The sequence below is a fragment of the Sabethes cyaneus genome, chromosome 3 (assembly GCF_943734655.1).
Source record: "Sabethes cyaneus chromosome 3, idSabCyanKW18_F2, whole genome shotgun sequence".
Classification (NCBI taxonomy): Eukaryota; Metazoa; Arthropoda; class Insecta; order Diptera; family Culicidae; genus Sabethes; species Sabethes cyaneus.
This window is the reverse complement of record NC_071355.1, coordinates 70,852,276-70,880,013: the sequence shown is the minus strand read 5'-3', so window position 1 is coordinate 70,880,013 and position 27,738 is coordinate 70,852,276. Positions and strand designations below refer to the sequence as shown.

Here is a 27,738-nt window from a genome sequence, read left to right as displayed (position 1 = left end):
GTTTAGGTTTTTAGCCTAACTTTATGTTTTTGGCACAATGTCACCCCCTAGAAGGGGTGAGATTGTGCCAAAGTTGATGCACTTCCAGTAAAATTAGGTTTCATTGTAACTAGACCATCTCTACGGTAGTTGTTAATTGAACAATTTAGTATATATTGACAGCTTCGAAATCAACTTAGTTCCTAAATTGTGTGTATACTGAGCTAAAGAACAAAAATATATACTTTTTTGGCACAATCTCGCCCCGGATGACGGTATGTAAAGAGTTCATGAAAATAAACAACTTTGTATGACCTACAAGTCTCTTATATATTTCAAAATGGGCATATTACAGAGAAAAAAGTTTTTCTAACAAAAATTTATACCTATTTATACCTTTTTCCCGGGAAGGACTTGAAAAAGTTTTTGATAGAAACACTTTTATCCCTTAAATATGCCCATTTTGCAGTATACGAGAGACTTGTAGGCTATATAATTATCTACCTTCAAAAAAAATTTCATCAATTTCAGAGATGGGCTTTTTTGGAAAATCGAATTTTAGTTTTTAAAATGCTTTTTTTACTGTAGAAATGATTTTTAGTTTTTTCAGTATTGTTTATGAAAATTCAGAAAATTTAGTAAAAGTGACCCATGCCCATTTTGCGATGTATGGAAGAATTATAGGCCATATAATTAGGCAATTGCAAATAATTTCAAAAGTTTTTGTCACCCCCCCTTAGAAATTGGCTTGAAAAATCGGGGGGCAAAAAAATAATTTGTAGGATTTGAGTTAATTTTTATTTCATAAAGTCAATTGTCTGTGGGTTCTACAGCCTGAAAAACTCGAAAAATGAGTGTACGAGTTGAGTTAATGCTTCTAGCATGAAACAGAAATGGAAATTCGAACAAAGAAATTTCCGAAAATCGGCCGAAAAATTTTTCTTCCGTTTTTATTTTTTTTCGTAGATTTTTGCATGGAAAATAATAACGCATATATTAAAAGCAAGAATAGATTTGGTTTTCACGTTTAAACTTTAAGTAAAAATGCCTAAAATCAATTTTTTTTGCTCGATTAAAAAATTCTCTTTGTTTTTTTGTCGTTTTCTGTAATTCTCGCTGAAACGGGGCCACTACTGACACGAGGTTTTCAAATATTGAAACTTTTGCGCTTAATTGGTTGAAAATGGTTAAAAAATGAGAATTACACTTTTGATACCTCGAAATAGTGGACTCCTCGTTCGCCAAGGGGCCTAACAGTTTCAAAAAAAGTTGAATTTTGAGCAAACCTTGAAGTCTATATCATGTGATATTTCATAAATATTTCATAAATATCATAAATTTCATAAATTTCATAAATATCATAAATTTCATAAATTTGCCATGAAACAACTAACAAATAGCCTGGTTCTGTAAAGAAGAAGAACAGGGCTTTCAAATGGAGTAAAAAATTTTTTGGCGGTCATCTTGGATTTGGTCGCCATTTTGGTTTTTATCTAAAAATCGCCGTTTTCACAGTGAGCCCCCAACCGATTTTCATTTTAAAAGCTGAGAAAAAATTCTATAAGGAACATTCATGAAATTAGGTGCAATGGCATTAACTGAATAAAATAATCAGTTATTTGTAGCAAGGTTCACAATTTTCATATAATTATTGTGATACAGTGGTAACCCGATTTTGTCACTCCCCGATTTTGTCACTTCCCGATTTTGTCACCCCCGATTTTGTCAAACATGTCAAATGTGTTAAAACACTGTGAAAAGAACTGTGTTGATTATCGTGGAGTTTCCACAAAAGTTGTTTCATATCTCCACAACTATAATAGCTAGAAGGTCATTTTCTTTGGCAAAGTTCTTTATAATAATCTTCTCAACAATTTTGTAGAACATTGTTTTGCTCTATATCTTACTACTTGAAAAATAAATTTTGTATCTTACTTTTAGGGGGGTTAATCAAAGAATCGTTCATACCATAAGAAAGAGCTTTTTACGCTGTGAAATTTCTCAGAACATAGTTAACCAGTATAATCAACCATTTCGGCGCAATTAAAAAACGCGTGTTTTCATACCTGTGGGCTGTGCTGTGAACAGGTGACAAATGTCCACAGAGAGGTAGAAGGAAGTGCGAAATGTCCTAAAAGTGATCAGAATGAAATATATGTAGTTCGTTCTAAGTTATCTGCAAAAAAATTAAAATTGAAAATATACCCGATTTTGTCACTGTCCCGTTTTAGTCACCCCTAAATTCATCATGGGGGTGACAAAATCGGGTCATTACTGTATTTCCAAAATTTCCCAATGAACAAACTACAAACGACACGGTTTTGTAAAGAGGAGAGACAAGGCGTATGAACGAAATGAAATAAAAATTGGCGGCCATCATGAATTTGGCCGCCATGTTGAATTTTATCAATAAATCGTCATTTTCGTCATGAGCCCCCCAAATAATTTTAATTTTAAGACCACCATCGGAAAGCTGAGAAAAAATGCTATAAGGAACATTCTGGCAGCAGAACAGTTTGAATGTATGAAAGAACACCTCCCTGGGCAATGGTAACACCGGATAGAGCATTTCCCACCAATTCAAGCCCTTCCGCTTCCAGAACCAAAATTCTATCTTAGTTGATATTCTATTATAGCAGCTTAAGGTGAAATTAGTGATCATTAAGATATCATCATTTTATATTTGTATTGTTTTGCGAATAGAATAGAAACTGTAAGCGACAAATAACCAAACGCATTGTGTGTGTACATGCAGTTTGACGAGAAATGTTATTAAAAAACGGGAGTATTGTATAACATATGATGAACATTTCAGCTAAAGTCACGCGAGAGCTTAACACAAAATTCGCCTGTATTCTTTACCCAACGTAATGTTGCCATATCTTCCGTTAGATTTCTTTACTACATGTCGAAAAAGCCACAATCTTAGTATTTTGTATGGCACCACTGTGTTACTACGAGCAAGAGACAAAAGAAAGAATACAAGAATCCCCTGCCGCATGAAATAGATGCACGCTGAAAAATCGATACGCTCATTTACCGGAATGATTTTGGAATCATCTGGTTTGCAGTCGGCATGCATTTCGTCTTATGTTTAAGAATAAAGTAAATAAAACCTGCCAGATTTTTATATGGAATGGCTTATATGAGTCGTTAAAATGCAAATTTTTGGTGAAAAGTTCGGTGGATGAAAACTGCGCAAGTTTTTACGCCAGTTGTACATACATATTTTTCATAGTGCATGCAGAGTGTCTTTTGCATGCGCAAATGTAGATTAGCTGCTCGTGTGCTTTTATATTTTGTAAATTTTTGCCAGCTGCGGAAATATATTGACAGAAAGTGAGCCAGATATTGATGTGCTACAATTAAATGTTTCCAACTACTGCTTTTCAAGTGAAGTGAAGGGCCGGTTTTGTTTAAAATATGCAAGGAAAATGCGATACGCGATGAGGCTAGTGTTGTGTGTGTGTTTTATGCTTTATGTTTTATGCTGAGATGATGTTGAAGGGCATGTGCTCATAAGCAGTTTTTTCATCAGAAAAGCATTTTTGTCGATGGAACTGAGTTGCATATTAAAGATTATCGATAATGTGAGGCAAATAAACATTTATCCTAGCGAATCTACTGTACTACATTTAAAAAATTGCAACTAAAGAGCCATTAAGACCTATTTACCAACACACTCAAAGCAATCAGGGTAGTCATGAATACATGATGAGGGCTAATTTCTCGTTAATAGATCGGTTTTCCGCCTCCAACGCGTTCGTCGTAATTTCCATTCCATACCGAACAATGATCGACTGTGTCGTAACTGGGTCTCTCTGGGGAGGGACCTGAACCGCCATGCTCGATTGTTGTCCAAGTCATAACGTCGAATGAATGAAATCACGGACGTAACTCGAACCAGAGCCGCGATGTGTCACCTACCAAAGCCGCTGACCGAATGACGTTGACGATGCGCAGCGAAAGGCACGCAATCCAGCTTTGCACGAGCGATGATGGTGGCTATTGAGCGCAAGTGAGCACAATCTTTTGACATTCATTACAGGAGCGTCGAGTTCGCCCAGACTGAGTTACTATGGAAACAGCCATGATTGTTTGTTGTTCGAGTGTAAAAATGTAAACATTGTTTAATTTTGCAGATCAGCTGAAGAGCTACGTTCCACAACTGTTCGTTGTTCGTTTTCCTCAAGCTGTATTTCGTTGACAACGCTTAAAAGTTACAAAAGTCTTCGCCAAGCTCCTACCAACAAAACAAAAAAAGTTTGTTCCAATACGTTGTGTAGTTTCTAAGAAAAAGGTACATAAAGTTTGAAAAGCGTGTTTTTTCAGGAGCGGCGTTTTATTCCGTCGAGGTTGTTCCAACTTCCAAGCCGCACTGGAACGCTCATGTGTATGATCGTTTTTCGGCCACTTCGCGTGGTCAGATTATTGCAAAATTAGTATCAAAATAAGCGGACAAGACTGGAAAATCAAAATCAGGATTAAAAAAACAATGCATTTTTAAAAAAATGTAGTCGTTTATGTTCCCTTAAGCCCTTTCCAAAAGTTAATCTAGTCCAATTTTCGAAAAACTAAGTATGCAAAGTTGTTTATTTACATGAACTTTTTACACGCAAAAAGTTTCATTGAACTCTGAGAAGGTGCTGCCAACCCCATAGACGAGTTGGCGTGAAATCCGTCTATAATCACGAATCCAGCGCCGTCAGAAATTATCCGTCTCCACTTGAGAAGTTGCTGGCTTCAGACCACTGGTTGAGCCCAGAATAAAGCAGTTAAGAGTAACTAATTAAATTAGCAAGCAACTAACTGACGCAAAGCAACAAATAAAATTCTCAAAAACTATTCTCGGATAAGACAGTCACTGATTTTCCTCGCTTTGAGAATTGCTGCACCACGTCACATGCACAAATATCCCTTCAGTTCTGTTTCCGTGCAAGACAACAGTTCCGAACAAATTCTTGCAGTATGAGGATGCACTCCCAAGCACAGTTATCAAATTGGTGTAGGTTTAAACATCGTAAAGAATCTTCGACCTGTTGGGACAGAGGGGTTTTGTTACTTTTTTTGTAAAAGGAAAGTACACTCAGATAATGTGTTTAACTGTTGTCCCTGCTTGTGAAGCAAGGTAATCACGAAGAAAATGTTTGGGGATATTTGACCTTAAAACTTTTCGTTAATTTCCACTATTTAGTGATTAAAAATAAAAATTGTAATAAAAACCACATAATAGCTACATCGCCACATAATTATGAATCGATTGGTATTCAAACCATCAAAACCCCATTGCCAGAACTATTGGCGTTCAAAATCTTTCATTTTTTCGTGACGGTCGCATTTTTTTGATTTTTTGGAATTACCCCCTGATCAGCTACCTTCCTGAGAGACGTAGCCCTAGGTCAAAAGTTCATCGCACAGCGGCACACGTTATAGACCAGCAGGAAGTATCACACAACAGAACAAGTAAACGCAATATTTAGTGAATTTTTGAAAATTAACTTGACATTCTTTTTACTTTAAAAAGTCATTTCTTGATACGATTCCCGATTAAACTCTTTCGTTTTGTCGGGTAGAGTAAATGTTTAATGTAAAAGATGAAAAATTAGATGAACTAAAAAATCTTGATTGATTAGACTGAAACTATAGACTAAGCGAAGGTTGGGCTCGAACCCGAAGCTTTTAATCTTTGGTTGAGCATGTTCATCCATTTATAACACCAAGCCGTCTTCTTATATTCCGTAGTCTAACCTCATTTGTTACGCTCTTCCGATCGGGTCATTCACCACAAATTTACCCACTGAGAGTGTAATTTATTCGATTTATATTGCTTCCGCTGCACAGATTGATAGACATTAAACTGTAGCCCCGCAAATATTACATCATTGTTAGTATTTATTCCACGCGCAAACCAAATCCAATTCAACGCGCAGCCCTTGTAAATGCCATGCAGTTGTTTTCCAGACTGAGAACCCAACCAAGAAGGCGTAGCGGGAGAATGTCCGGGCGAAAGAATCCACCGAACGCTTCCCGCATTCCGGGGGGCAATGGGAAGTAGCAGTAAAGTCTGCTAAACCTGCCAAATTCTGTGTGTTCTCGAGTATCACACTGCGTGGCCCAAATGATAGACGAACAACTATCACTCTATTCACATCACGACGAATATGAAGAGGGTCCATGTCAGTGAATCAATTGATAAAGCATACTACCGTCACTAACGGTTATGATAACAAATATAAATATCATGATTAAAAAAGCAACAATGCCAGTAATTGCAATAATCAAGTTTGTATATTGACTACCAAGCTGTTTTACTTTTACTGAAACCACAGTCAAACAGACGATCAATCATATGAATTAAAATGTTTGGATCTCGGTTCACCATTTGAAGCCCAAAGTGTATACTATCCGCTGCATTCGTCGCTTGAGACGTCACTGGATTAAACATCCCATTTCGATCGGATGTCGATTCTGCCAGTGTCAGCAAAAGTTTCTGGCTTGTTGGCATACTAGCTTCTCGACAAAAAAAACTTTGATTGTTGAATGGAAACACTCGAGCGGATGTTTATATGAGCAACGCGAGAGTCTTAAAGAATGTCAACGAGTTCGGAGCTTGCCTAACGTACGAACCCTTCTAAGAATGGAAGTTGATTTCGATGTTTATTTACTTATGCATGCGGAAATGCCGCACATAAATAATAGATGCTATACGTTGCGGAGGCATTTTTTCTTTCAGTTCTGATTTCGTCTCAATGCTTCTTGGCATGTTTGTGCAAACGAATGTCAGGAGTTTGGAATGAAATTTACGCTACGTGAAACCAAGTTATCGTTTCGTAACACCGAAATCCAAAGTTCCTCGGTGGCTCGGTGCAATATTCGCGTCCTTTCTCTGCTGTAATTAATCATTGAATAAACCAGAACAGCAAATACCAAGCAATTGTGTGCAACAACCGAATTGAATTCCTTGGTATGCGAATAAATACCGCTCAAAACGGATGCAATCAGCTATAGCGTAATTACCAACTGTCACTTATTTTTGAAAAACAAAACAGCAAAAAATGCATCATCACAGAGAAATCCATTTACCAACCGAAAACCGAAACACGAATGATTTCCACGTGGTATTTCGCCAACCTTTTCTGAATCACGGCTGAATCCGAATGGCATCATGCTGGCATTCACCCAGACAAGTCCGCTACATTTTAGTAGGTCGTGTTTACCACCACCGAACGTAACGGAATCCTCTGAGTGTGCTACAATCATTCGCAAAGGAAGCATATGCCCTCATCGGTACCGCATTTGACTCTGCCAAGAAATCTACGTGTGAATTGAATGAAGCAGCACGGATTACTTCTGGTCTGGGACGTTTCTTCCGCACTTCGCACCGGCAAAACCGGAAGCCGCTCCGTCCTGCGAGTAAATTGTGCGCAGAAGTTCCTATTTGGAATGTGCCATATTCGCACAACAACGGTGTGGTATGGTTCATGGGGATACAAAACCATAATGCCCCTAATAATGATCTCTAATTCGGACTCGTCTTTTGTCATCCAATCAAGGCCGCTCGGTGTCATCTTGTTGTGCCATGTCGCACCGGTTGGCAAAAATTTCAAACAACCTGTCCCTTTAATTGGTTCATAATGCAGCATCCGAGCAGTAGAAACGACGAACTGCACACTAGGCTTAGGCGCGCTGCTCGATGTGTGTTTGTTTGTTGGCAGATGCGACCACTTCGTCTCGCGCGATATTTTTGATTCTGCCGACCTTCAGAGTTCATTCATATTTTGGATGGAACCGAACCGTGGCATGGGAACCTTGACCGCCGAACGAAAGATTATGCTACTAGTAAACTAGTAGTAAACATACGTGTCTCACCGATCTTCGCGTGACATGTTTTTCATATAAATTGATCAATTTATTTTAGAGATTCTTGTTTACTATAAAGCTACTTTTCGTTTTTTTTAACAAAACGTTCTCTTCCTCAGTTGGCATTATCGAGAAGACTGAGGCACAAAATGCCAAAAAATTAAAATGAATTGTCTGCTGAATTCATAATTTAATTAGGTGCATTCGAGCTACACGGCGCAAACACTTTTCATTTGTTTGAAGACGATTGCAACATTCTAAAAATGGCTTTTTCAAACATCAAGAATATCAAAAGACTGTCAGTACAGGTGCTATGCTTGTTAATTGCTGCTTGTATCGGTTTAGTCGCTATTTTGGTCTAATTGTGAAGCTTGATAAAATTCGACTTTTCCTACGGTTGTCTTTAAGATTTTGCATTCAAATATTTACGTTTTCTTGTCCTTGCGATTCACCATTCCTCTGGAACTTTGACAAATCATATTTTACCTGCAAGAAATAGATATATCTGGCATAGAAATGAATGCCTCCGATTCCTTTTCGTCAAAAATATCCATTTCTTTCCAGGTGAAAGCAAAGCACCAGCCGTCTGCACTACCGTATAGTAACTTATTTCAAAGTAATAAAGTAGTATTGTATAATAAAAATCGGGTATGAAATTGGTAGAGTTACGTGAAATCTAGCTCTGGCTCTCTCAAGCCTCTACCTAGCGAAGAATCCTCGAAGATCTAAGTCAATGATGACGATCGCCGGCCATACCTGAAAACGCTTCATGTGCATACTGGAGCGGTGAATCCAGGAGGGGCACAGCCTGAACGCCTGTTCCCCAGGTGAGGGGCGCCTCAAACAGCGTCTGTCTCGGAGTGGGCGGCTGAATATGAAATGCTGTATCCCGCAAGCTACACCGAACATGGCTGAGCCATCAGCGAAATGTAGGTATCGCGACCCCGGTGAGCAGCCACTACACGCATAACAGTCCCACGTATATAGGAAACTCCATAGAAAATTGGACTGTTACGCGAGTAGCAGCAGTAAGGTAGTATACCGAAACCCTTATTTACCAGGAAAAACAAAAATGGAAACACGGAACGGATCAATCGGCGTAGGGCACACGGCACACAATAAGGAAATGATTAATGGATAACGATTGGAAATTTGGTATCTGAATCGTTAGAACTTTCCATGAACCGGCACGAGCTGGCTTGCTTGCACACTTTGCTGAAGAAAAATCTGTAGTTTTTATCAAAGAAGAGAGTTATAATTTCGCTTCAGACAAAGAAAGAGGCCAAATTTAATCAAATTTTTGGTTCAAATGAAAGTTTAACCGAAATTTGTGCTTTATTTAAAGGTTAGTTTGGTTGAAGCGTTTGTTATTTTTGCTTAAAAGTGAAAACCAATTTCAATATGTATTGTTTTCCGATATACCAGAGTTCCTTTTAACACGGATAAACCCACCTTCATTCCGTCTAAATCTATACCTATAAAAAAGGATTTCTGTCTGTCTGTCCCTATGTTCCTTCTAGAATCGAAAACTACTGAACCGATCGGCGTGAAAATTTGCATGTAGGGGTTTTTGGGGCTACGGGAGGTTCTCCCGATGGCAAAAGACCCCTCTCTCCACTAAGAGGGGGGGCTCCCATACAAATTTATGCCTATAAAAATGGATTTCTGTCTGCTCTATGTTCCTTATAGAATCGAAAACTATTGAACAGATCGGAGTAAAAATTTGCATGTAGGGGTTTTTGGTGCCAGGGAAGGTTCTTATGATGGTTAGAGATCCCTCCCCCACTAAGAGGGGGGGCTCCCATACAAATCTACACCTATAAAAATAAATCTGCCGAATGTTCCTTATAGAATCGAAAACTACTGAACCGATCGGCGTGAAAATTTGCATATAGGAGTTTTTGGGGCCAGGAAAGGTTTTTATGATGGTTAGAGACCCCTCCTCCCACTAAGAAAGGGGGCTCCCATACAAATGAAACACAGATTTCTGCATAACTCGAGAATTAATCAAGCAAATGGAACAAAATTTTACATTTTTGGAGACAAGAATTTTTTCTATGGTGAATTAAGACCCCTCCCCACTTCAGGAGGAGGGGCTCCTATACAAATGAAATACAAATTTTCTCATCAAGAACTAATTAATCAAATGGAACCATATTTGGCATATGGGTGTTTTTGGAGGCATGAATTTGTTCTATGATGAATTAGGACCCCTCTCCTTTTTTAGGAGGGGGGGGGGCTCCCATGCAAATGAAATACAAGTTTCCTCATAACTCGAAAAGTAATCAAGCAAATGGAACCAAATTTGGCATGTGAGGGGTTTTGGAGGCAGGAATTTTTTTAATGATGGTTTGAGACCCCTCACCCCTGCTGTGGTAGGGAGATATGGACTATCATACAAATAAAACAGAAATTTTTACGTAACTCAAAAACTAATCGAACTCAAGAAATTTTAGACTCTTTCATAAAACATTAATCAATAACAAGACCACCAAAAACTATCAATAGTAACATTAGATAATTCAGCGCGAGACGGTCACAGGCCGCGAGTGTTGTCGGCGACCTGCCGGTGACCTGCCGTCGGAAGCGCCGACTACTGCGGGGGGGGGGACAGCCCCCCATAGAAATCACCTCTATCTAGGTTTATTTATTTTTCTAGATCTACTGACCTCTATCACTTTCCTTCAGTTGGGTCACCCCTGCGAAATGGTACTTTCTACGAAAAGATTTTCCGTGAAATGGTACATCCCGCGTAAGTTTTTTCGCGAAATGGTATTCTGCGAAACTCTATATTCCGCGTTATGGTCAACCGAGAATTGGTGTTCCGCAAAATGGTATTCGGCGAAATAGTTTGTAATGATGGCGAATATTTAAATGCTATCTGCTTTATTTTATCAAGCAAAGCAATGAGGAAAATTTGTATATTAAAACACCCATGAACTCCCCAGAAACTTGCAAAACTCGAGATTGTGACTAAGGTCATCCGAGATTCACGATTTATGTACAACACAGTTTAATTAGTGGCAATACAAAGTTTGTCGGGTCAGCTAGTATAATATAAACGATCATCTTTATCGCATTAAATTATTCCCTAAATTAGGTTAGGAGGTTGAACCCGAGTTCTAGGTATGAGGCATGAATGCTAGCCACCACACCGGGATTGACCCCTTGGTGTTTAGTTTTGTTGTCTTTCAACGTTTGTTAGTCGGCTTTCTAGAGTCTTTACGTCGCCTTTGTGTCTCTTTTCAGCAATTTGTTACCATATTTCAACGTCTTTTGAAGCGTTTTTGGTCTGATGCTGTTGTCATTTGTAGTCTCTTTTTACATTTCTAGTCGCGGCGTTGCTGTCTTTTTATCGTTTCTCCATTGCGTTTTGTGCATCCGCGTATATTCTCTTCGTCGTTTTATATTTTTTTGCATTTTTTATCGCTTTTGTGATGTTTTTTGATATCTTTCTGACGTACATTCGCCATTTTTTGTTGCTTTTAGTCTTTTCTTCGCCTACTGGTCTTCACTTTTTTGTCATTATTCCGTCGTCTTTTCGCTGTATATTCACTGTCAGTTCGTCGTCTTTTTGTTGTTTATTTACCGATTTTTTTACGTTCTTTCATCGTCTTTACGTCAACATATCGTTGTTTATTCGTCATATTATCGTTGCTTTTTGCCGCTTTTTCATCTCTTTGTCATTTCTGTCACATTTTTGTTGTCTTTTCATGGTCTTTTTGTCACCTTTCCCTTTTATTTTCGTTGTTTTTTAACGTCTGTTTTTAACATTTTTGGTTGCTTGTTTTCAGCAACTTCTTGTTGGTTTTATTGCTATTTTAAAGTTTTTTCGTTGATATGTTTCCGCCTTAACTTCGTTTTTTGTCATCTTTTTATCATCTTTTTATCATCTTTCGTCCTACTTCTGGTCAAAAAAATAAGAATGTTGTCTTTTATTTGTCTTTTTATAGTTCATTTCTCGTCTTTTTGACGTGTATGTGCTATCTTTGCGTCGTCCTTTTTGCATCGTTTTATCGTTTGTATGACGCATTTTAAACGTCACTTTGCCGTTTTTTGTAACTGTTGACGTCTTTTCATCGTATTTTCATCATATTTGAGTCGTTTTTTCGCCAGCTTTTTATCTCAATTGCTTCAATCTTTTTCTCACTGTTCCGTCATCTTATCATCACATTAAATTTCAAGGATTTGGGAGAAGAAGAAACTACCGGAGGAGCCGATGGAAAGTGTAATCTGTCCCATCTACAAAAAGGGCGACCGGCTAGATTACTGTAACTATCGCGGCATTACGCTGGTCAACGCCGCCTACAAGGTGCTCTCCCAGATTTTGTTGCGTCGTCTATCCCCAATAGCAAGAGAATTTGTAGGGTGGACTTTTTTAATCCTCCAGAAATGTCGAGTGTACAACGTGGGCGTTGCATCATATTTGCGTGAATTTCAGAACAGCGTACGATACAGTTGAACGCGAACAGCTGTGTCAGATAATGCACGAGTCCGTTTTTCCTGACAAACTGACGCGGCTGATCAAAGCTACCCTGGAGCGAGTGATGTGCTACGTACGCGTTTCGGTGACACTTTCGATTCCTTTCTAATCGCGCAGCAGGTTGCGGCAAAGGGATGGACTGTCCTGTATGTTATTCAATATCGCTATTAAAGATGTGATCCGGCGAGCGGGCATCGTAACGAGAGGAACGATCTTCAGCAAGAGTAGCTAACTCCTAGTCTTCACAGACGACCTCGACATCATTACTAGTAACCTTGGGGCGCTGGAGGCAATCTACGCCAGGCTAAAAACGGAGGCTAGGAGGATAGGGTTATAAATTAATGCGTCGAAAACTAAAAATGTGGTAGGAAGAGACTCCAGAGAAAACAACGTTTGCCTCCCATAGACAGTGACTATTGACGGCGATGAACTGAAAGTGGTTGATAAGTTCGTATATTTGGGATCTCTGGTCACCACCGACAATAATAGGAGTAAGGAGATTCAACGACGCATTCAATCTGGAAATCGAGCCTATTTTTCACTCCGCAAGACCCTTCGGTCAAGGAGCATACACCACCGCACAAAGCTAACGATATACAAAACGCTAATCAGACCGGTAGTGCTTTACGGACTTGAGACAGTAACTTTGCTTACGGGAGACATACGTGCACTTGCCGTATTTGAACGAAAGGTGTTGCGAGTTATTTTTGGCGGAGTACAAACGGAAAGCGGAGAGAGGCGGAGGCGCATGAATCACGAGCTACAGGCACTGTTTGGAGAGATTCCCATCGTACATCTGGCAAACGTCGGGAGACTACGGTGGACCGACCACGTCGCAAGGATGCCGGACGACTGTGCTGTGAAATCCGTTGTTTTCAAGAACCTCTCCAGTACATGGAGTAGAGGGGCCCAACGTGCTAGATGGCTAGACTAGGTTGAAGCCGACTTGCGTGTGTCGAGACGCGCAACGAATTGTCGACGAGTAGCCCAGGACCGAGCACAATGCAATGGAGAGGAATACTTGATACGGCAAGAGCCACCCCGGCTCTCGGCTGCTAAAGTAAGTAAATAAATAAGGGTTTTTGAGACCTGGCAAGGTTCTTATGACGGTTCGAGACCCCTCCCCTCTTTGGAAGGGGGGCTTCCATACAAATGAAACACAAATTTCTGCATAACTCGAGAACTGACCAAGCAAATGGAACCGAAGTTGGCATGCGGAGGTTTTTAAAGGCAAAATTTTTTTCTGTGGTGCTTTGAGGCCCTTCTCCACTCTGCACAGTGCACAGTAGTCCAAAAGGTCGTTTTTCTAGTGTCTCTTGTTTTCATTTTATCATTTATGGTCTTTAGCACTTTTGTTCGTATGAATATCTAAAATCCCTTAATGAATATACCAAATTCCTTAATCTAAAACTGTCAAAAGTTAGTCACCGCTTACTATAATGAAAATTAAAAAATAACTTTAACTTTAATAACTTTTTGTGCTAGGAAATAAAGACATAGTTTCTTCGGCAAAGTTGTAAATATTGTAAAAACAAGCAACTTTGCTGAAGAAATAAAATTTCTATCTTTATCGAGTGCAAACTATAGGGCATATTCTTTAAAACTTCTTCAAAAATTGGTTTTTCATGCTTAGCTTTTGTTAGTTGCATTTTACAAGAATACAATGTTCTAGGTAATTATCGAAGCTCTCAAAATATACGTTTTTGCCGAAGACCGCAAATTTTTTGGACCATTACTTGCTGAGTTATCGCATATTCAAGCTTTAAATTTCCATAGCTTCACGAGCCAATGGGGTAAAATGGGACAAGCGGATTTATGAAATCAGTGCTTCGTCTTAAAGCTTAAGTCGGGTACTATAAACTTGTACGGGTTCCGCTTGTCCCCAGCCACCCAAATGAGAGTACGGCAAACATGCGTGTTATGTGTTTCGCGTTTGCGAAAGGCTCAATATACTCGTACCTTTTTTGTGTTAGTAGATAGACACATGGTTTCTTCGGCAAAGTTATGGAAAATATAAAGGTAAACAATTTTGCTAAAGAAATGACATTTCTATCTCTATCGAGTGCAGAGTTGTAGAGCATTTTCTTTGGAAATTCTTTAAAAATAAGTTTTTCATATTTAGCGTATGTTGGTTGCACTTTATAAGAGTATATGATTCTAGGCGATTATTGAAAGACTCAAAACACATGTTTTTGCAGAAGGTTGCAAATCTCTGTGCACCGCGGCCTTGTCTGCTCGTGCAAATTTAATTTTTTACTAATTTTTTTGGTTATTAATATCGAATTGTAAGACGAAGTTAAAAGATGCAAAAGAGTATTTTAAATAACTTCAAACGCGAGAAAATACTTTTGACCGCTTTTTTCAGAATGGTTCCACTGTGCTCTGGAAGGAGGGGGCTCCCGTACAAATGAAACACAAATTTATATATAACTCTAGAACTGATCAAGTAAATCGAACCAAATTTGGCCTGTTGAGGTTTTTGAAGACAAGAAATGTTTCTATGGTGGTTCAAGACCTCTCCCCGTGTGGAATATAATCGAAGTCACACATTAGCAAACGAAAATATTTTAACAAAGCTCCGGTGCTATTAAATTTTCATTCATTTAGTTGCAAGCGTAGCAACGCTCGCCCCGGGTTCGGCTAGTATTTAGTAGAAACCGCTGAGTCTAAAAGACAGAAAATGTTAAAATAATGTCCTGAAAACATTACATATATCAACTTTCAACGAGAAGCTTAACTCAATGGTTCATTCGTGCACAATAAGTTTTAAAACTGAGTCACAAACTACCGAGCGTTTTTATTCGTTCTGGGCGATCCCGTATACAATGCACAGCCATCACATCATTAACACCACTCTTTCTGTGCACAAAAAGGCTAAGAGCACTTGAGCTCAATTGACATTCACGAAATGCTTGCCGAATGCAATGAAAGATGCATAATGCCTTTTTTGCCATGCTTAATGGCCGCCTCCATAATCACCATTCAAATTCAAACTAAAGCCGTAGGTATAGAAAGTGCATAGTATGTAGCGGCACCGTACACTCTGTGTTTGAACGAAATGTTCCACGTAAAATAAATCTTCAGCGATTGGTGATAAACCGCTTGAACAGCAAACGGTAGACCGTACTAAATCAAACCTGACTGTGTTCGAGAATTCGAAAAAAACAATAAGTGGGTCACACGGGTTTACAATTACGTGCCTCTAGGGTACTTTTAATTAGTGGCTGAAGAATGCGAAGTTTCTGATCATTTAACGGAAATTAATGGCACGTAAGTAATACTTTGCTGGTGACACTACAATTTATGCATCTGTTTTTAAATTTTTTCAATCTGTGTATTGAGTGAATTTTCAACTGTGTGACGTTCAAAATTAGTTTGCTGAGAAAGGTGCACACACCTTTTGTCATTAGTTCCACGATGCACTGTCGATACGTGACTAACACTGTCGGTGAAAACTGAAAACCATGGGATAGAACTAAAAGAGGTGACACGTAAGAAGCTTGTCTGGTCGTCCTACCCAATCAGTTCCGCTGTGCGATAATGAACTAACCCGGGACAATGACATGACATTGATTACATATCTACTACAGACTACAGCAACTTACGGTTACGAGAGAACCCCGTCACAGATAGCAGGGCAACAAAAGGGCAAACACGTGAAGTGTTTCCACGGAAGAGCACTTCAGTGGTTTTAGTTCGGATGTTGCGTTCCGTCTTTTTTTATCGATTTCTACTATTAAAAAAAATGTTCGTTGAGTCACCTGAATCCAATTTAACTATTTTTACATTGCATGCAAATCAAAATTGTAGCCCAGTAGGTACATGTCATCAGAATGCTGTCGTTCTATTTCTGCCATATCGGCAGAACATGAGCACAAGTAAATTATTTCACCGTTCTATTTTCCAAGTTTCACCAATCAGGACTTGCTGCAGCTATCTGCTTGCTAACGATTTCATCTGGCAGCATCATTTAGTGCAGACGGCACTCGACGAGTGTACCACTGACTGCACACTGCAGTGTCAGTTGAATCTAGGTGGTCAAAACTTGATTTAGTTGAACACATTCGAGCAACGAATAAGGTGCCGGCGAAATTTCACTACCTTTCGTAAGCTAAAAAATAATAGTAGAATAACGAAAGTTATTACTGAAATTAATCATTATGAATATGACTAGAATGCTAAACGTTTAAGTGTTATATTTTATTTTTGTTGTCACCTATGTCGAAGAATTCATAACAACAAAAGGTCCCAAATATGGTTTCTGAAGATTGTTATCCGGATGTTTTGGACAGAAACTTTTGACTGACACGAAAATAATTAAGATTGTTATGATTCGTCTAGTATGACCAGTCAATAATTTTGGGCCAGGTATTTATCTCAACAATGGCACTGTTATTTGCCGCAATTCTAATAGCAGTGATACTGACGCGGATGTATCAAATACGACAGAGACGCATCAATTTCAAATCATGACAGACGCTCCACTTGAATGTTTTCAGACAACAATTAGGTCAATGTTCACGTTTTAGCGGATAAAAATAAAAATTAGCCAATTCGTCTTCTTAACATCAAAACAAAAACATCCTGGTGTAACATTGACGTTGATTTTTATTTTGTGTACGATGTATTCAACATATTATACAATCAACAATTCATTTTACAAACGCTCAAACGAAAAAAGAAATTGACCACCATGATTAACCATACGCACCACTGTGGCAGCGGTTTTCGCAGTGTTTGCTTATAATTGAGAACGAAATCCATTATTATGTGGTTCGAGGAAATAAATCTTACCGGCAAATATATTGTCTCGGCACTAGGCACTGGGCACCTGCTCATTCCATGCTCGATGCAATCATTCAGCTATTCCAGCTATTCAGGTTGCAACTCGGAGATGCGGAATGAATGGGTACCCGAAAAGGGTGAAAACCCCATATTTTCTGGACAAACAAAATGAAATTACATTCTCATTCTTACTGGAATAAGTGATGTTTACAGGGTGATTAGTAATACCCGTCAGTGTTTTTGGGGCGCGTTTAATTAAAAATGGGTTGATCACAGAAGGTGTCTGCATATTTTTCGTTAAGAGTATATTCATATGTCGAGAACAGCTTCCCCAGGAAGCTCATCAAACTGATTAAATCTACGATGGATGGTACGCAGTGCTGTGTTCGGATTTCGGGTGGATTGTCAAGTTCATTCGAATCACACAGAGGGCTTCGTCAAGGTGATGGTCTTTCATGCCTGCTGTTCAACATAGCGCTACAAGGTGTTATGAACCGAGCGGATATCAACACGCGGGGCACGATATTCAACAAATCTAGTCAATTCGTCTGCTTTGCCGATGACATGGATATTATCGGCAGAACATCTGTGGCGGTGGCTGAACAGTACACCAGACTAAAGCGCGAAGCAGAAAAGATTGGGTTAAAGGTAAATACGTCTAAAACAAAGTACATGCTGGCCAGCGGAACCGAGGCCGAACGACACCGCTTGGGCAGTAGTATATTGATCGACGGCGATGAGTTTGAGGTAGTCGATGAATTTGTCTACCTTGGCTCACTGGTAACGGCGGACAATGATACCAGCCGTGAGATTCGGAGGCGTATTATCAGCGGAAGTCGTGCTTACTATGGGCTCCACAAGCAATTGCGGTCGAGCAGACTAAGTCCCCGTACAAAGTGCACCCTGTACAAGACGCTTATTAGACCGGTTGTTCTCTACGGGCATGAAACATGGACAATGCTCGAGGAGGACCTGCGAGTGCTCGGAGTTTTCGAACAACGAGTGCTAAGAACGATCTTCGGCGGCGTACAGGAGAACGAAGTATGGAGGCGGAGGATGAACCATGAACTCGCACAGCTCTATGGCGAACCCAGTATCCAGAAGGTGGCTAAAGCTGGACGGATGCGATGAGCAGGGCATGTTGCAAGAATGCCGGACAACTGCCCTGCAAAGATGGTGTTCGCCTCAAATCCGGTAGGAACAAGACGACCAGGAGCGCAGCGAGCAAGATGGTTAGACCAGGTGGAGCGAGATCTGGCGGAGAGTACTCGGTGTCCGAGGAATTGGAGAGCGGTAGCCCTCAACCGAGTTACATGGAGAAATTTTGTTCAACAGGCTTTGTCTTAGGACGGCAAGCCACCTAAATAAAATAAATAATATTCATATGTCAACACAGCTTGTAAATTTGGTTTGGATTTTCTAAGAGTGGTGGTAATTGCGATGTCCCGCTTGTTCACTATCTCACGACTGACTGAACAGCTTGACAGCTGACTTGAGCTCAATAGCTTCCTACGTTAAATGGGGACGTTAGTCAATCTGACGCAGGAAGCTGTCAACTCACTCTGACCCTTTCCTTCTGTCCCGTTATACGCTACCGACAACTACCTAAAGGCCCAAACAGAATGCTGCGTCAACGCATCCGTCAGCATCAATTTGACAGTCAATAGTCAGACTTAAGAGCCAATAAGTAACGTTAGAGTGACTATATACAGAGTGGCGACAAGTCATCTCAAATGTATGCAATGCGGTTTTTCCAAGGGTTTTCTTTCTCTTTCGTGCATACGCGTTGGATAGGTCGTCTGCTCGATTGGAATGACACTGACAGATAATTATCATTCCAATTTTGACATTGTCGCCACTCTGTATATAGTCACTCTAAGTAATGCGTAAACAATACACTTTACACATTACAGGAAAAAAGTGGCAACACTGTTTTAAACGGCGGTTCGCGGTTGTTTTTGTGTAGGATTTCTTGCAAAGTTTTTTGCTATTTTATACTTGTTTATCGTTAGTTTTACTGTTTATAGTTCGTGCAAAGTGTAAATAAAGGTTTTATTCTGCGTTTTATAATTGAAGCAACGCTATTGGAACTTAACCGAAGTGATTTTCTGCGATTAACTGCTAACATAGTTTTACTCGATTTGTTTGTTTACTTGCTGCACAGTATTGGGCAATACCATATCGTTATCCATTATATCGATACCAAAGAACGTAGCCAGAGATACTGAGAGCATACCTACTGGTGTACACCTACTGTTTTACCTGACTCACTGCGAATATGCATATTATTGAAATAAAACGTAACTAAACGTTTTATTCGTTTATAACGCATATGCAGTTAATATCGATAAACGATTTTTTATAAGTTGTGCTTTTATTATTGCATTTAATTTGTAAAAAGTTGCATAAATAACAATTCAGTTTCACAATACAATTATTGCGTACTACTGGCACATGAAATGTAACGTTTAAGTATGTTATTTTTAGTGATCAAAATTAACGATATTTTCGATACAAGGGCGATATTTTTCGAAACCTTTCGAACCAACATGATCCCGCGATTACAACGCATATTCGCAGTGAGTCAGGTAACACAGTAGCGCAATTTAATCGGTTAAGGGGAAACCGAAAGTGGCTCAAAGATGGCTGGGTAAATGGCTACCATTCGAAGCATGGATTGTTTTGTGCCTTAAAAATGCATCTGTATTGGTAGAGCACGCTTTCGCCACGTAATCAGTGCTTCCAGCGCTGTTATTATTTCCTAAAACTTGTAATTAAATTTATCGATCTGCTATGTCTCAATAAACGCTCAGCAAAATATAATTGCTAATGGAAAATAAATTTAATTGATCATATAGATCATTAAGTGTTCATAAAACGTATAATCTGGAATTAGTTAATAGATATTTGGTTGCGCACATATTTCGTTGAACTAGCGATTTCCGGAAAAGCAGCAACACACTATCAAACTTTCGTCACATCAATGAGCTTTTAAAGAGCTTTCAACTTTCGCCGCATCGATGAGCTTAGAGTGAAGTAAACAAACAAAACGCAAACGCAGGAATCACAAACGCAATCCGATGCAAGCGGATTAATTAAACATCCTAGTGATCCTACGCATTATTCAGTTGCTGCTGTTAATTTTGATTGAATCGGAATGCCTTGATAAAGAAAACAAACCCTTTTTCGCGATGTTTGTAGTCAGTGCGATTGGCTGCGGATCAGCTGTTTATGTTTGCAAGCTCCGCTATTTGACATATATTACCAATACTGATACAATATTCAAACAAACGTTTAGGTTTTTGACGAACACATGAGGTGTACAGTACAGTGTTTGTCGCACTAACACAATAGCGTTAGCCACTTTCGGTTCCGCCTTAAAATGACCGACTATACCGCTTGCGATCAACGTGTGAAAATGATAAAAAAGAAGGCGAACCTTTCAAACCCAAGCAACAATGAAAGTTTTATTGTACTGTTATGGTGGTTTTCGTGACTAGTTTTGGTCTTAAATGCCATCATAAGAGTGTAATAAAACCCATAATGTCACTTGGGAAATGCATAGGTTTTTGCGACCAAGTTTGTCACACTCGGTACGCTGGCTTGAACGTTCCTTTTATGTAAGTCACCCGATTAAACAACATTTGTTTTGGACGTGTGACGAGTGCGTCAGGCTAATGATCAGGGGGCTGATATGACGTCACATTTTCATTGCTCACATGAAAAAGGCGGCAAACGCAAAGCGATTTCGCGAAACGAATTTAACTAACCATTTTCACATTTTCATGTATTTCGCATCAATTGCCTGCCTGGCATTGGCTATGTGATACAAAAACCTTGGCTAAAATCAAACTAAAACTAACAAAATTGAACAATTTACACATCCCACTCGGTTGTCAGCTTGAGCCCATGTATGAAGCTGTCAGCTTGGGCCCGCTCTATGTTGGCTACGTTTTTTTTGTACAGGTTGGTATTGGAAGTGTCATTCCCGTGCTAATGATATAGAGCTTGCTAAGGGTTACAAAAACTTATCGTTTTTCACTCAAACGTATGTTTTTTTACCGGGGTATAACTGGGGGAAAACAAAAACAAACGTGTAAAATCAATATAAAATCTAACAACAGCAACAACAACTCGCGCGTCGATGTGTGCGTGCGGCAAACGTCAGCAAGCTCAATTCGCGCGATAAGCACCGTTTCGTCCCTTAGAAACGTTGATATTGTCCGTCGTAGAGGGGCAAATGAACGGAATCTCGGAGGGAGCTAAAAGATGAAACCGTGCAGAATAACGAGTGAGCCAAACTCACCGATAAGGTCAATGCGGCAACCCCGATGCGAATACCAGCTCGCGGTTGTTTCGCTAAACATAAACTAAACAAACTCATTGAGAACCCGGAAATCGGAAAAGCTTGTGGTCAGCTCCCCGCTCAAGTTATCCTGGATGTATCACTTGCGTGACCTCCATCAAGTCGTTGAGCGACTTGTTCGAGATGATCTACAAAACCAGGATGTCATTCGTGTTATTTCACTAGTAAAAAAGAGGGACCTTCAATCGCTCAACTACATTTCCTTCAAAGTTAGCATTTTCCTAGCGTACAAAAATGCGGCCATGAACCCTGATACTTGGCCACAGGGAATTGTATTCAGGGAATTAGACGATGCTCGGGTGAATTCGGTAGTATGGCTGTCCCTTATCGCCCCCGCTTCTACCGCTTCTTCATTACTTGGACGCCATGATTACTCCGGTGCTGGTCATCATCTATAACTTCAGTCCCTTTAGAACTCCCTTCGACTGTAGTTTGACCACAGACCCCTGCAGTAGACGGACCATAGTTTCCGTAACATCGACTAAAGTAGATTGCACCGAGTTCCCAACAGCCGACTTCTGTCAACCCGACGTTACTGCCATCTTTAGTAACGACACACGAAGTTTCTACGAAACGGTGAGATGCAGGAATTTTGCCATCCCTGTGATGTGCAATGATAGTGCTGGCAACGTGCCAGCGTGACACTGTTGAATGGAGAGGTAAACGCGGAGATCAGCAGGGACAGGATAAGAATTGTAAGCGATGGCCAAGCTGTGGAGCCACCAACCCAGGAGGAGGTTAAGAAGGCGAACAGTGAGCTGAAAACGGAAAGGCTGCTGGGACCTCTAAAAGCGGGGAGCGTGCGGCTGTACGATGCAATTCACCAGATCACAGTCAGGATCTGGGAGGAAGAACAAATACCGTTGAAGTGGTTGGACGGCCTCACTTGCCCCATTTTTTAAAGGGGCATCGACTCGAATGTAAAAGCTATAGAGGAACTACATTGCTCAATTCTACCTATAAGGTGCTTTCCCTTATCCTGTGCTGTAGACTGAGACCGTCAGTGGAGTCCTTCGTCGAAAAGTAGCAAGCTGGTTTTCGTAAGGGCAGCTCTACGACGGATCAGATGTTTACCCTGCGTCAGTTACTAGACAAGTTCTGGGAGACTTATCATCTGTTTGTGAACTTTAAGGCGGTGTACGATTCAGTCAAACGAAATGAGCTGTGGCAGATAATACTAGAACTTGGTTTTCCGACGAAACTAATTACGCTGATTCGTGCGACGCTAGATGGGTCAAAATCATGCGTCAGAATAGCAGGTGAGACCTCACTCGCTTTCGTGACATTGGATGGACGGAAGCAAGGGGATGCACTCTGCATCATCGGAATCAACGGTAGAGCAGTGGAAGAGGCCTTTGCACCTTTTAAACGAGAAGTAGTGAGATAAGGATGTGCCATTAATACCGCCGAAACGAAGTAGGGTAAGGAACGAGTTAAGCAGTGTCACCTATTTTAATCAGTTGAACATAAATGAACCGAAAATGCACTTTTTTATTCATATTTTCAACATCTTTTGATAGGATCATCTTCACAAATCACTTAACCATACATTTGATTCACACAAACACAATTTATTGGGTTTCCGACAAGAAATATGATGAATTAAAAATTGTTGTCCAAAAACGTACATTTTTCAGCTGCTGAAGGCAATCGCCACCTCGCTACTAACGAATCCATCACATTTTTCAGCACTGATTACAACCACTCTAAAAGTCAAGCACTCAATTGTCACATACCATATTATTCAGTCTCTTTTTTTCTATTATCTAAGGCTTTGTCACTAGCCGAAAGTTTTATTATTTTCTAACAAAACTGAAAACAAATTCTGAATTGACGGAACCTGTTCACCACTAGCAGCAGCTGCAGCACAACTGATGAACTATCGTGTTGCCAAGACACTGTTTCGGTTCTGGAAATAAGAATTTTAAGTTTGAAATTAACTGAAACCTCCTATGGTGAAAACGTGGTTCAATACTTTCAAGAGAAATGTATGTTCATAATTAATTTTTCTTTATTACAAACAACACAAAAGACAGCTTTTTCAATAATTCTCGAAGATCTTCGCATCACGAAGAGTTATTTAATAAAGCAGCGATGTGTTTCAATGTTATTTGATTTGACAACACTGTTCTGAGTCGGATCGTTTGTACTGCTATATGTTTACCTCTTTTGTTCTCCCACCATCCTTATGAACAGCGAGTGAGACGTCAAACTCGCAGTTTCCCATAAGAACACCGGAGAATAAAAGAAACGACGAATACCGTTTGCCGAACGGTGCGGTGAGTGTATGCCCCGATAAACAATTTAGACAGATGGCATTTTATGCATCTATGCCGATACGCTATGCCGATTACGCATCAGATGCCGATTAGTACGTCGCGGATAGGAACGCGAACTTACTGAATAGGGGGAAAAGTTCGAGGGATTTTTTAACGGGACGTAAAAAAATTCAGATTTCAGGATTGCTTAAAAAAGCACCTTGCGGGTGAAAATGGGTTCGGTGTGTTCAAAATTAGTTCCGCCGCTCCAACTTTTAAAGCGAAAAATCAAAAGTTTAGCTCAACAATAGTGTCTTCCAACGGTAATAGCTTGAAGAACTAAAGATAGCAAGAAGATTGGTATGCTGATATCCCCCACTTAGTCAACCCATCGCTTGTAATAAGGTAAAACAATCAGTGACCCGCTTAGACTGCTTAAAACTAGTTCTTTACCCTACATGTTTGCTGGCAGGGAACGTGGGAATCCAAACTGTGTTGGTACCGAATTGCAGCTACGAATCGCGTTTTCTAAGGATTACGTCAGCTGAAGTCCCATAGTTTGCCAATTCGCACAAAACTGGCGGTCTATAGAATACTTGCCCTCCCGATGATCCTTTACGGACATTAATCATGGACGCTAAAGGAAGCTGACCGACGATTGCTTGTGGTTTTTGAGCGTAAAATTCTGCGATCAATACTTGGTGGCAAAATGGAAAACGCAGTGTGGCGCAGACGCATGAACCACGAGCTGTATCAAATTTCCTAATATGCTGGTATAGAGTAGCCAAAAACTGGCACCAGGAAGAGGCAGTAGAGCTCGGGGCAGACCCCGCACCCGATGAATGTGCGCTGTCGAGGACAACGCACGGTCAGCAGATGTTCGAGGGGATTGGAGAATAGCAACCCAGGACCGATAGTACTGGAGGACCACGATTTGTTCGGCGCAGGATCGATGACGGGCCTTCGCCAATAACGTAAGTATGTAATGAAGTACCATAGCGATCTTTGGAAACAGTTGTTAGTTGATGCATCTTAATTTTTTAAAACGATAGTCTCAAATAGACAAAGGAAATGGTAGAAGAAAGTAATGAAAGTGTTTTATAGTACTCCCAGGGCAAGACAAGACATGAAGAGGAAACAGTGACAAAATATATAAGGGAAGGGTGCACACATAAGAAGGTTTATAAGAGTGAAATAAAACCTTCATTATTACTTGGGTATGCTTATAGGAAAACACATCAAAACATTTTCATCCTTATCAAAGATTTATAGGTACTACCGATTAACAAAGGCCTAAATTCGCTTCACCACTGCAAAACAAAGAAATGATTGACTCCTATTGATCGGTCGCATGGTCTCGCATCGACGACAGATCTTTCAAATATCAGTACTCGGAATCAAGAAGCAAATTATGCTGAGAACTAATGCGTCATAATTACCCTATAGCCGACGGCAATTCCAAGGATCATCTTGCACTATCAACCGGCATATGTACTTAGTAAAATGTATTAAAACACGATACTTCTGATGAGGTAAGCACTAGAACACAAACACGAAACACACCCACGAGTAGCATGGGTATGAAACTCTATCCAGTGATTTGAATTTTCATCGATGAACATTCACGCCGTCGGCAACAAACAAACCGCTTTCTTCTATGGTGAAGAAAGGTTCTTTATTTAACGCAGAAACTCCCTCATTGCTGGGAAAAAATGTTGAATAACAAATGCGGCTTGCAGCGCCACCACAAAGTAACGTCGCAGTAGAATCTCGATGACGCAACTCGGCCGAACGTTTCCACCTAAGATTTATCACGCCCGGCAGATTTTGAGCCCATTCGGGGTCATGCTGGCACTTTGCGCAAAATCGTTTCGAAATTTGCCACTTCAACACACAATCTTGCAACCAACAACCAAACAAAAACAAAAACAACACCAACGAAATAATGACCTGGACTATTTTTATATCCACACGGTGTACAGGACTATAAAAAACAGCCTCAACGGGCGCGGATCCGCTGTGGTTTTGTTTGCAAACAAACCGTCCACCGTCGACGATAAACGAAGATCGCGGATCAGCTGCTTATAGGAAACGCATCGTCATATGACGAACGAACGAGCGAACGTTTTCCCATCGACGAACAGGGGAAATTTGTTTTTCGCAAGAATATTTCACTTCTGGCGCTCTGGCCCTGCTGCTAATACTTATCACGTTGAACAGCCAGAATAAATATCACTATTTACTAATCACTAAATCACTGCTTCGCATTACAGTTCCGGAACAAAAGAGTCAAACGCACTTAACCCGCTCGACCCGAAAGACGCATCGCACTCATCCGGTTCAATTGGTTGCGCAAGCTCGCACTGCCGTCTGCCGGACGACCGACACGTTGATAACCTCCGCAAACACTGACTGACTGACCGACCGACCGACCGAGACGAGACGAGACGAGATCAACCCGCGAGAACCTACCAAACCAAGACAGGCAAAAGATGATCGACCGTTATCAAAGCACCGACGACACCCATCATAGATGATCTATTATGTACGCGCGGCACGGTAAGGACCGACCGATGAATTATACATTTCGAACAATAACGTCTCACGGATTCGAAGCGGAAACGGGAGAAAGAGCGAGAAGAAATGAAACTGAGAGCGAAGAAAGAGCAAAACACTGCGATTGCGTTTTGCCCTGCACTGCACAACTAGCGGACGGAAGACCACCGAGGCGCTGCTGCAAGCGCTGCCTGGTGTAAAACGGATGAGCGAACCATTTCCGCACCTGAGCACAGTAGGGTAAGGAACCAGCTTCTACACTAAAAAAATCGGCACGTCAAGTTTACGTGAAAACATAAGTAATTCTCATCCATCACACTTTTCATGTAACATTCACATGAATTATTGGAAGAGTTTTTTTCTAATTGCCGTCGTAATAAGTAAAGCCATTCTAATTTTCATCATTTGTTGGATGGATTTAATGAATACTCCAAAAGTTCTTGTACTGATTTGACTAAAACACACTTACCTTCTAATCCGTGAACTTTAAAATCACTGAAAGGCGACTATTAAAGCATATTATTGAAATTACGCGGCTGACTTTATTTCTAAAATTGGTCGTACCGTTTTAAAATCCGTCCATCAAAATTTTTCATCGTCCGAACTAAAAATCACAACAATGTTTACGAAGCTAACGCGCATGCATTTGTGTAGGACGGCATGACAAATGTTATTCTACAAAATTCCTGCAGGTCAGGCAAGTTTTCCTGGCTGTAGAATAACGACAATGCCTTGCGTGAGTTATTTTCATTTATGAATGACGGAAATTAAAACGATTAGTCGACATTGTCTTCTTCGTCGCACGAAAAAACGTAGGAAATTTGGCTGGTAGGACTTCTTTAATTATAAAAAGCATTTAAATAGATCTCAGCTCACTTTGATTGATCGCGTATGATAGACAGCAAACTAAAATATTAGGGAATAACTAGTTTTGCATTGTGTGTCATAAAAATGCAGATATTTTTAATAATTTGTGTTGGATAGGACGGGAATAGGTAATTACGACGATGTAGCAATATGCCCTAAGTCATACTAACCAGTTTACGTACGATCCCAGTAAATTTTATCAACTTTCCCATTAACTAGTACATGAAGTTCATGTAAGTTGCTGTACAGAAGTTTACATGATTTTTCACGTGGGTGCGACATGTCGATTTTTTAGAGTGATAGCAGTCTAAGCGAATCATTGATTGCTTTATACCTGATTATAAGTGATGGGTTGACTACGTGGGGGCTATCAGCATACCAATCTTGCGGCTAACTTTAGTTCTTCAAACTGTTAATAGTGCAAGTCACTATTATTAGGCTAAACTTTAGCTCTTTTACTTTAAAATTTGAGAATTTGAACGAAACTTACCACCAAAATGCTTCTTAAGCAGTATTCTAAATTTTTAAGCGCCCCCCATAAAAAATTCCTCCTACTTTTCCTCGTATTTAGTACGCTCGCGTAA

General features: G+C 40.1%; 1 protein-coding gene across 4 annotated transcripts in view; it reads right to left on the bottom strand.

Moving 5' to 3' along the window:
* Positions 1 to 27,738, bottom strand: part of LOC128742165 (uncharacterized) — a 132,489-nt gene that overhangs the window by 31,539 nt on the left and 73,212 nt on the right. Inside the window, exon 1 of one of the 4 annotated variants that reach the window (XM_053838413.1) lies at positions 25,171 to 26,056. The exons of the other annotated variants lie outside the window; for them this stretch is intronic. The gene's annotated coding sequence lies outside the window, so the exon portion shown is untranslated. Of the gene's footprint in view, positions 1 to 25,170; positions 26,057 to 27,738 lie in introns of those variants that run through there. 4 annotated transcript variants of the gene reach the window in all.